Genomic DNA, 9,386 nt, shown 5'->3' on the forward strand with positions numbered 1-9,386 from the left:
CTGAAATTTGGGATGACTCCCATGACTGGAATACAGCAGTTGAAGGATATAACTTGTTCAAAAAGAACAGGAGGAACAGAAAGGGAAGTGGGGTTGCACTATATGTTAAAAATACATGTCTCTGCACAGAAATACAGAAGGATGAGCTTGGTAAAGAGCATCTGGGTTAAAATACATGGAGCAAAGAATAAAAGGAACATGGTGGTCGGAGTCTACTACCAGCAACCCAATCAAGGAGAAGATGAGGATGAAACTTTTAAAAAAGCAAATTGCCAGTGTTTCAAGGAAGCATGATGTAATGGGGGACTTCAATTTCCCCGATATTTGTTGGAAGACAAATTCTGCAAAACAGGGCCCCTCCAAGAAATTCCTGACTTGTGTTGCAGATAATTTCCTCCTACAGAAAGTGGAGGAAGGAACTAGAGGATTGGCTATCCTTGACTTGATCCTAGCCAACAGAGATGACTTAGTGGATAAAGTAGCAGTTACAGGAACTCTGGGGGAAAGTGACCATGTTACACTTGAGTTCTTGGTTCTAAAGGAAGCAAAAGCTGAGTGTAGCCAAACGCGTACCCTGGATTTTAGGAAAGCCACTTTTAATAAACTCAGAACAATGATAAGTAAGGTCCCATGGCAAGCAACTCTAATGAGAAAAGGAGTCCAAGATGGGTGGGAGTTTTTTAAAAAAGAAATTCTAAAGGCACAATTACAAACAATACCAAGAATAAGAAAAAGGTGGAAGACAACAAATGAAGCCAATGTGGCTTCACAAAAAGCTTAGAGATGACCTGACAACTAAAAAACATATAGGAAGTAGAAGGAAGGCCAAGCAACAAAGGAAGACTACAGGCAGGTAGCACAGAATTGCAGGGATGGCATCAGGAAGGCTAAAGCTGAGAACGAGCTGAGGTTAGCAAGGGATGCTAAAAGCAACAAAAAGGCTTTCTTCACATACGTGCACAGTAAAAGACAGAGGAAAGAAATGGTGATTCAAGTATTCAGTGAGGATGGCAAAATGATAACAGATGACAAAGAAAAGGCAGAAGTGCTCAATGCCTACTGTGGCTCAGTCTTCTCTGGAAAGAGGGTATATGACCCAGCTGGCAAAGGCAAAGTACAGGATGAAGGGGCAGGATTGCAGCTTGAGACTGATAGGCATATGGTCAAGGAACACCTGATCCCTTCATTAATCACTGCCTTGTTGTGGCGAAGGGGTTTGCATAACTCAGTGAAGCCATAAGCTATGCCGTGCAGGGCCACCCAAGACGGACAGGTCATGGCAGAGAGTTCTGACAAAATGTGGTCCACTGGAGAAGGAAATGGCAACCCACTCCAGTATTCTTGCCAAGAAAACCCCATGGAACGTATCACAAGGCTAAAAGATATGACGCCGGAAGATGAGACCCTCAGGTCGGAAGGTGTCCAATATACTACTGGGGAAGAGCAGAGGGTATTTCCAAGTAGCGCCAGAAAGAGTGAAGCGGCTGGGCCAAAGCCAAAAGGACACTCAGCTGTGGATGGGTCTGGTGGTGAAAAGAAAATCCGATGCTGTAAAGAACAATATTGTTTAGGAACCTGGAATGTCAGATCAATGAATCAAGGTAAGCTGGAGGTGGTCAAACATGAGATGGCAAGATTGAACATCGACATCTTGGGAATCAGCAAACTAAAATGGACAGGCATGGGCGAATTTAATTCAGGTGACCATTATATCTACTACTGTGGGCAAGAATCCCTTAGAAGAAATGGAGTAGCACTCATAGTCAACAAAAGGGTGGGAAAAGCAGTACTGGGGTACAATCTTAAAAAAGATGGAATGATCTCAGTACGAATCCAAGGCAAACCATTCAACATCACGGTAATTCAGGTCTATGCCCCAACCACTGAGGCCGAAGAAGCTGAGGTTGATCGGTTCTATGAAGACCAACAACACCTTCTAGAAGTAACACCAAAAAAAGATGTCCTCTTCATCATAGGGGATTGGAATGCTAAAGTAGGAAGTCAAGAAATCACCAGGATAACAGGCAGGCATGGCCTTGGTGTACAAAATGAAGCAGGACAAAAGCTAATAGAGTTTTGCCAAGAGAACACGCTGATCATAGGAAACACTCTTTTCCAACAGCACAAGAGACGACTCTACACATGGACATCACCAGATGGTCAATATCAAACTCAGATTGATTATGTCCTTTGCAGCCAAAGATGGAGAAGCTCTATACAGTCAGTAAAAACAAGTCCTGGAGCTGACTGTGGCTCAGATCATGAGCTTCTTATTGCAAAATTTCAGCTTCAATTGAAGAACGTAGAGAAAACCACTAAACCATTCAGGTATGACCTAAATCATATCCCTTCTGAATATACAGTGGAGGTGAGGAATAGATTTCAGGGATTGGACCTGATAGACAGAGTGCCTGAGGAACTATGGATGGAAGTCCATAACGTTATTCAGGAGGCAGCAACGAAATCCATCCCAAAGAAAAAGAAATGCAAGAAAGCAAAGTGGCTGTCTGATGAGGCTTTACAAGTAGCTGAAGAAAGAAGGGAAGCGAAAAGCAAGGGAGAAAGGGGAAGATATATCCAACTGAATGCAGAGTTCCAGAGAATAGCAAGGAGAGACAAGAAGGCCTTCTTAAATGAACAATGCAAAGAAATCGAGGAAAACAACAGAATGGGAAAGACTAGAGATCTCTTCAAGAAAATTGGAGATCTCAAGGGAACGTTTTGTGCAAAGACAGGCATGATAAAGGACAAAGAAGGCAGGGACCTAACAGAAGCAGATGAGATTAAGAAGAGGTGGAAAGAATACACAGAAGAACTATGCAGGAAAGATCTGAATGTCCCTGATAGCCATGATAGTGTGGTCACTGAACTTGAGCCGGACATCCTTGAGAGTGAAGTCAAGTGGGCCTTAGGAAGTATTAGTAACAACAAAGCTAGCGGAGATGACAGTATTCCAGCTGAGCTATGTAAAATCCTAAAAGATGATGCTGTTAAAGTGCTGCATTCAATATGCCAACAAATCTGAAACGCTCAACAGAGGCCGCAAGACTGGAAAAGGTCAGTTAACATTCCAATTCCAAAGAAGGGCAACACCAAAGAGTGTTCAAACTACTGCACAATTGCGCTCATTTCACATGCCAGCAAGGTGATGCTCAAAAACCTACAAGCTAGGCTTTAGCAGTATGCGAACCAAGAACTACCGGAAGTACAAGCTGGGTTTCGAAGAGGCAGAGGAACTAGAGATCAAATCGCCAACGTTCGCTGGATCATGGAGAAAGCAAGAGAATTCCAGAAAAACGTCTATTTCTGCTTCATTGACTACGCTAAAGCCTTTGATTGTGTGGATCACAACAAACTCTGGCAAATTCTTAAAGTGATGGGAGTACCAGACCACCTTACCTGTCTCCTGAGAAACCTGTACGAGGGTCAAGAAGCAACAGTAAGAACCAGATTTGGAACAACCGAGTGGTTCAAAATTGGGAAAGGAGTACGACAAGGCTGCATATTGTCACCCTGCTTATTTAACTTATTTGCAGAGTACATCATGAGAAACGCCAGGTTGGATGAATCACAGGTCGGAATTAAGATTGCCGGGAGAATTATCAACAACTTCCGATACGCAGACGATACCACCCTAATGGCAGAAAGCGAAGAGGATCTAAAGAGCCTCTTGTTGAGGGTGAAAGTGGAGAATGCAAAAGCTGGTTTGAAACTCAACATTCAAAAAACGAAGATCATGGCATCTGGCCCCATCACTTCCTGGCATATAGAAGGGGAAGAAATGGAAGCAGTGACAGATTTTACTTTCTTGGGCTCCAAGATCACCGCAGACAGTGACTGTAGCCATGAAATTAAAAGATGCTTGCTCCTTGGGAGGAAAGCTATGGCCAACCTAGACAGCATAGTAAGAAGCAGAGACATCACCTTGCCGACAAAGGTCCGCGTAATCAAAGCTATGGTTTTCCCAGTAGTAATGTATGGCTGTGAGAGCTGGACTATAAGGAAGGCTGAGCGCCGAAGAATTGATGCTTTCGAACTGTGGTGCTGGAGAAGACTCTTACAAGTCCCCTGGACTGCAAGGAGGTCAAATCAGTCAATCCTAAAGGAAATCAACCCTGAGTGCTCATTGGAAGGACAGATACTAAAGCTGAAGCTCAAATATTTTGGCCACCTAACGTGAAGAGAAAACTCTCTGGAAAAGACCCTGATGCTGGGAAAGACTGAAGGCAAAAGGAGAAGGGGACGACAGAGGATGAGATGGCTAGATAGCATCACCGATGCAATGAATATGAACTTGAGCACACTCCGGGAGAGAGCGCAGGACAGGAAGGCCTGGCGTGCTATGGTCCATGGGGTCACGAAGAGTCGGACACGACTGAACGACTGAACAACAACAAGGAACACCTAATTACTTTGAATGAGTTCAGATCACCAGGGCCAGATGAACTGCATCCTAGAGTAATAAAAGAGCTGACAGAACCGCTGTGTATTATCGTTGAGAAATCATGGAGGACAGGTGAAGTGCCAGATGACCGGAGGACGCCTAATGTTGTCCCTATCTTCAAAAAGGGCAAAAAGGAGGAACCTGGGAACTACAGACCAGTCAGTCTGACATCAATCCCTGGGAACATTCTGGAGCAGATCATAAAGCAATCCATCTGTAAGCACCTTGAAAATAATGCAGTGATTACTCGAAGCCAACATGTATTTGTCAAGAACAAATCCTGCCAGACGAATCTGATCTCATTTTTTGATCAGGAAACCTCACTTGTGGACTGTGGAATGCTGTGGACATCATTTACCTTGACTTCAGCAAAGCTTTCAACAAAGTGCCCCATGATATCCTGATTAGCAAACTAGCTCAAAGTGGGCTAGATGAAACAACTATCAAGTGGATCCAGAGTTGGCTACAGAATTGGACTCAAAGAGTGCTTATCAATGGGATCGTCTCAAACTGGGGAGAGGTAACAAGCGGGGTCCTGCAGGGACCAGTTCCCCTCTACTCAGCACTGGTTAGGACCATTGCTCTTTAACATTTTTATTAATGACTTTGAGGAGGTGGTACAAGGAATGCTGATCAAATTTGCAGATGACACAAAATTGGGCAGGATAGCTAATACCCTGGAAGACAGAAACAAAATTCAAAGTGATCTTGATAGACTGGGGTGCTGGGCAGAAAACAACAGAATGAAATTTCATAGGGATAAATTCCAAGTTCCTCACCCAGGAAAAAGAAACCAAATGCACAGTTCCAAGATGGGTGATACTTGGCTCAGCAACTCTACAAGCGAGAAGGATCTTGGAATTGTTGTAGATCTAGGGATGGCGGAGAATTCCTTCACGAATCTCCGGGAGGCCGAATGCCAATGCATTCGAACCCCTGAAATTGGTGGTGAAATTCTCCGCCGGCCCCCCGCCCCCCCCCCCGGGGCTGGGACTTACCTCGTGCGAATGTCCCTCTCGGTGGCGGGTCCCGGCGGCGGTTCGGCAGCGGTTCGGTGGGGGCAGCGGTGGCAGCCGGTCAGAAGACCAGCCGCCGCCGCCGCCATTGCAAAATTAAAAAGTAAAAAAAAAAAACCACACACCCGTGATAGGCTACATAACGATTTACGTAGCCTATCACGGCTAGATTTCCAAAGTCAGCCGTGATAGGCTACGTAAATCGTCACGTAGCCTATCACGGGTGACTTTGATAAAAAAACACACGCACGTACGCAAATGGCGCCCATGGCGCCCATGGGGCGCCGCCATTTACGTTCCTTAGTTTGGCACATCTAGTCTACGTAAAGATTTACGTAGACTATGGCGAAAATAAGGGAACGCTATTTGCGTAGCGTTTACGCAAATAGCGTTCTTTACATAGAACACTATCTTTAAATCTTCACGTAGACTAGACGTGCCAAACTAAGGAACGTAAATGGCGGCGCCCCATGGGCGCCGCCATTTGCGTACGTGCTTTTTTTTTTTTTCAAAGTCACCCGTGATAGGCTACGTGACGATTTACGTAGCCTATCACGGCTGACTTTGGAAATCTAGCCGTGATAGGCTACGTAAATTGTTACATAGCCTATCACGGGTGTGTGGTGTTTTTTTTTTTACTTTCCTTTTTTTTCCGCGGCCGGGTAGACGGGGCGCTCCTCCCCGGCCTGAATTTCAGCGGCGAGGGATGGGGCGCCTCCCCCCCGGCCTGAATTTCGGCCAGGCAAGGCGGGACGCCTCCCCCCCTCGCCTGAACTTCGGGGGGAGAACCGAGGCCCCTCCCCCCCACCACGAAGCAAGCTGTGGGACCAGGTAAGTCCCTTTCGTCCATCCCTATGTAGATCACAAGCTGAATATGAGCCAACAATGGGATGTGGCTGCAAAAAAGGCAAATGCTATTTTGGGCTGCATTAATAGAAGTGTAGCTTCCAAATCATGTGAAGTACTAGTTCCCCTCTACTCAGCTCTGGTTAGGCCTCATCTTGAGGAGAGACTGAAAGACCTATGAGGAGAGACTCAAAGAACTGGGCATGTTTAGCCTTGAGAAGAGAAGAGTGAGGGAAGATATGATAGCGCTCTTCAAGTACTTGAAAAGTTGTCACAGAAAGGAAGGCCAGGATCTCTTCTCGATCATCCCAGAGTGCAGGACACGGAATAACGGGCTCAAGTTACAGGAAGCCAGATTCCAGCTGAACATCAGGAAAAACTTTCTGTCAGACAATACGACAATGGAACCAATGACCTAGGGAGCTAGTGGGCTCTCCCACACTGGAGGCATTCAAGTTGAGGCTGGACAGCCATCTGTCAGGGATGCTTTGACTTAGATTCCTGCACTGAGCAGCAGTTTGGATTCGATGGTCTTATAAGCCCCTTTCAACCCTACTATTCTGTTATTCTTTTTGGAGGTGATATTGATGGGGCTTTGGAGCAGGGCCTTTGTGGTAGGTGCCCCAAGTCTTTAGAACTCTCTGCTTGGGGAAGGCATTCTTACATCTTCAAATTGTTGTCACCACATAATTAATCTTAGCTATTTGAGGGAGTGCTTCTTGAAGTTAATTAGCTGCTTTTCTTTATTTATTTTTAATTATTGCTGCTAGTGCTACTGACTTATGATGCATTTCTCCTGTTATATTTAATTTCTCGGTATTATTATTATTAGCCTTGTATTGCTTTTTAAATGTACAGCCCTTGGTATATTTTGAATAGAAAAGTGTTTCATTAATCATCATAATCTCAGAATTAATGTTTGACCTTGAGGGCTGATTAGAGCATTCATGCCTGACAAAGTTTGACAGATGACACACAATGGTATTTGGGGCTTGATTCAGTCAGCCCTCATGTGTCCCACAAGCATATGCAGCTCACTACTTGCAGGAGGATTGCTGATGGGGAAAGGGGATCAGCGGCAGTCTCACAGAGAACAGAACAGATGGAAGTGTGCAGGGAGGGTGGATAATACCCTTGGCATTAAGTGTCTGACAATAATTGACAGCTGCCAAAATCAAAATAATATCCACAAGTCTAAAATGCCCGACATCCACATTTTGAAGCAAAATTTAAAATGCGAAATTCAAGACACACATTTGAAATGGAATTTTTGCCAAATGTTAAATTTTGACAAATATTAATTTAGCTGTAACTTGGACAGTGTGACACACCCACAGGACTGTAGTGGCTGGCAGGGAGAAGCACTGTGATCATACCCCCAACCCCCTTAAGTGTAAAGGACTAAGGAGGGCAGGTAGAGAAGACTTCCCGGAAACAAATTAATGATTAATTAGATGTTTATGCCCTCCTGTGGGGAGGCAACCTCATGCCCTCCAGATGGTTTGGACTATAATGCCCATGAGCTGCAGCCAGCATGGCCAATGGAAAGGGATTATGGGGACTGTAGTCTAAAACATCTGGAGCACGGCAAGTTACTTGCTCTAGGTTACATCATTTTAAAACTGTAAGGCTACAATCCTACACAAACCTACCTGGGAGTAAGCCTGATTAAACACAGTAGGTCTCACTTCTGAGTAAACATGCAGAGGACTGTTTACTCAGAAGTAAGTCCTACTGTTTTTCATCAGGCTTACTCCCAGTGTGTACAATTACAGCCTTAGAGTTCGTAAATGAAGTTATAAATGTGTAAAGATTTTTAAAACACCCAAATCCCAGTAAAGCTGAAATTCTAACTAGAAAGCCAGCCAAACCATATAAGATTTCTGAAGCATTCTCCATTCTTTGCACCAGTTAATGACCACCCAATTTGAACTGAGAATCAATAAGAGAGGAATTCAAATAAATAAACTGTGAGTTAATAACCGAGCGGTGAAACTTGTTGTTCAGTCGTTAAGTCGTGTCCGACTCTTCATGACCCCATGGACCATAGCACGCCAGGCCTTCCTGTCCTGCGTTCTCTCCCGGAGTGTGCTCAAGTCCATATTCATTGCATCGGTGATGCTATCTAGCCATCTCATCCTCTGCTGTCCCCTTCTCCTTTTGCCTTCAATCTTTCTCAGCAACAGTGACTTTTCCAGTGACTTTTCTCTTCGCATTTGGTGGCCAAAATATTTGAGCTTCAGCTTCAGTATCTGTCCTTCCAATGAGCACTTAGGGTTGATTTCCTTTAGGATGGACTGATTTGACCTCCTTGCAGTCCAGGGGACTCGTAAGAGTCTTCTCAAGCACCACAGTTCGAAAGCATCAGTTCTTCGGCGCTCAGCCTTCCTTATAGTCCAGCTCTCACAGCCATACATTACTACTGGGAAAATCATAGCTTTGATTATGTGGACCTTTGTCGGCAAGGTGATGTCTCTGCTTCTTACTATGCTGTCTAGGTTTGCCATAGCTTTCCTCCCAAGGAGCAAGCGTCTTTTAATTTCATGGCTACAGTCACCGTCTGCGGTGATCTTGGAGCCCAAGAAAATAAAATCTGTCACTGCTTCCATTTCTTCCCCTTCTATATGCCAGGAAGTGATGGGGCCAGATGCCATGATCTTCGTTTTTTTAATGTTGAGTTTCAAACCAGCTTTTGCACTCTCCACTTTCACCCTCAACAAGAGGCTCTTTAGATCCTCTTCACTTTCTGCCATTAGGGTGGTATCGTCTGCGTATCTGAGGTTGTTGATAATTCTCCCAGCAATCTTAATTCCGACCTGTGATTCATCCAACCCGGCGTTTCTCATGATGTACTCTGCATGTAAGTTAAATAAGCAGGGTGACAATATGCAGCCTTGTCGTACTCCTTTCCCAATTTGGAACCAATCGGTTGTTCCATGTCCAGTTCTTACTGTTACTTCTTGACCCTCGTACAGGTTTCTCAGGAGATAGGTAAGGTGGTCTGGTACTCCCATCTCTTTCAGAATTTGCCACAGTTTGTTGTGATCCACACAATCAAAGGCTTTAGCGTAGTCAATGAA

This window comes from Heloderma suspectum, chromosome 3 (assembly GCF_057233095.1).
Source record: "Heloderma suspectum isolate Gila_16-S chromosome 3, 16-S_ref, whole genome shotgun sequence".
Taxonomy (NCBI): Eukaryota; Metazoa; Chordata; class Lepidosauria; order Squamata; family Helodermatidae; genus Heloderma; species Heloderma suspectum.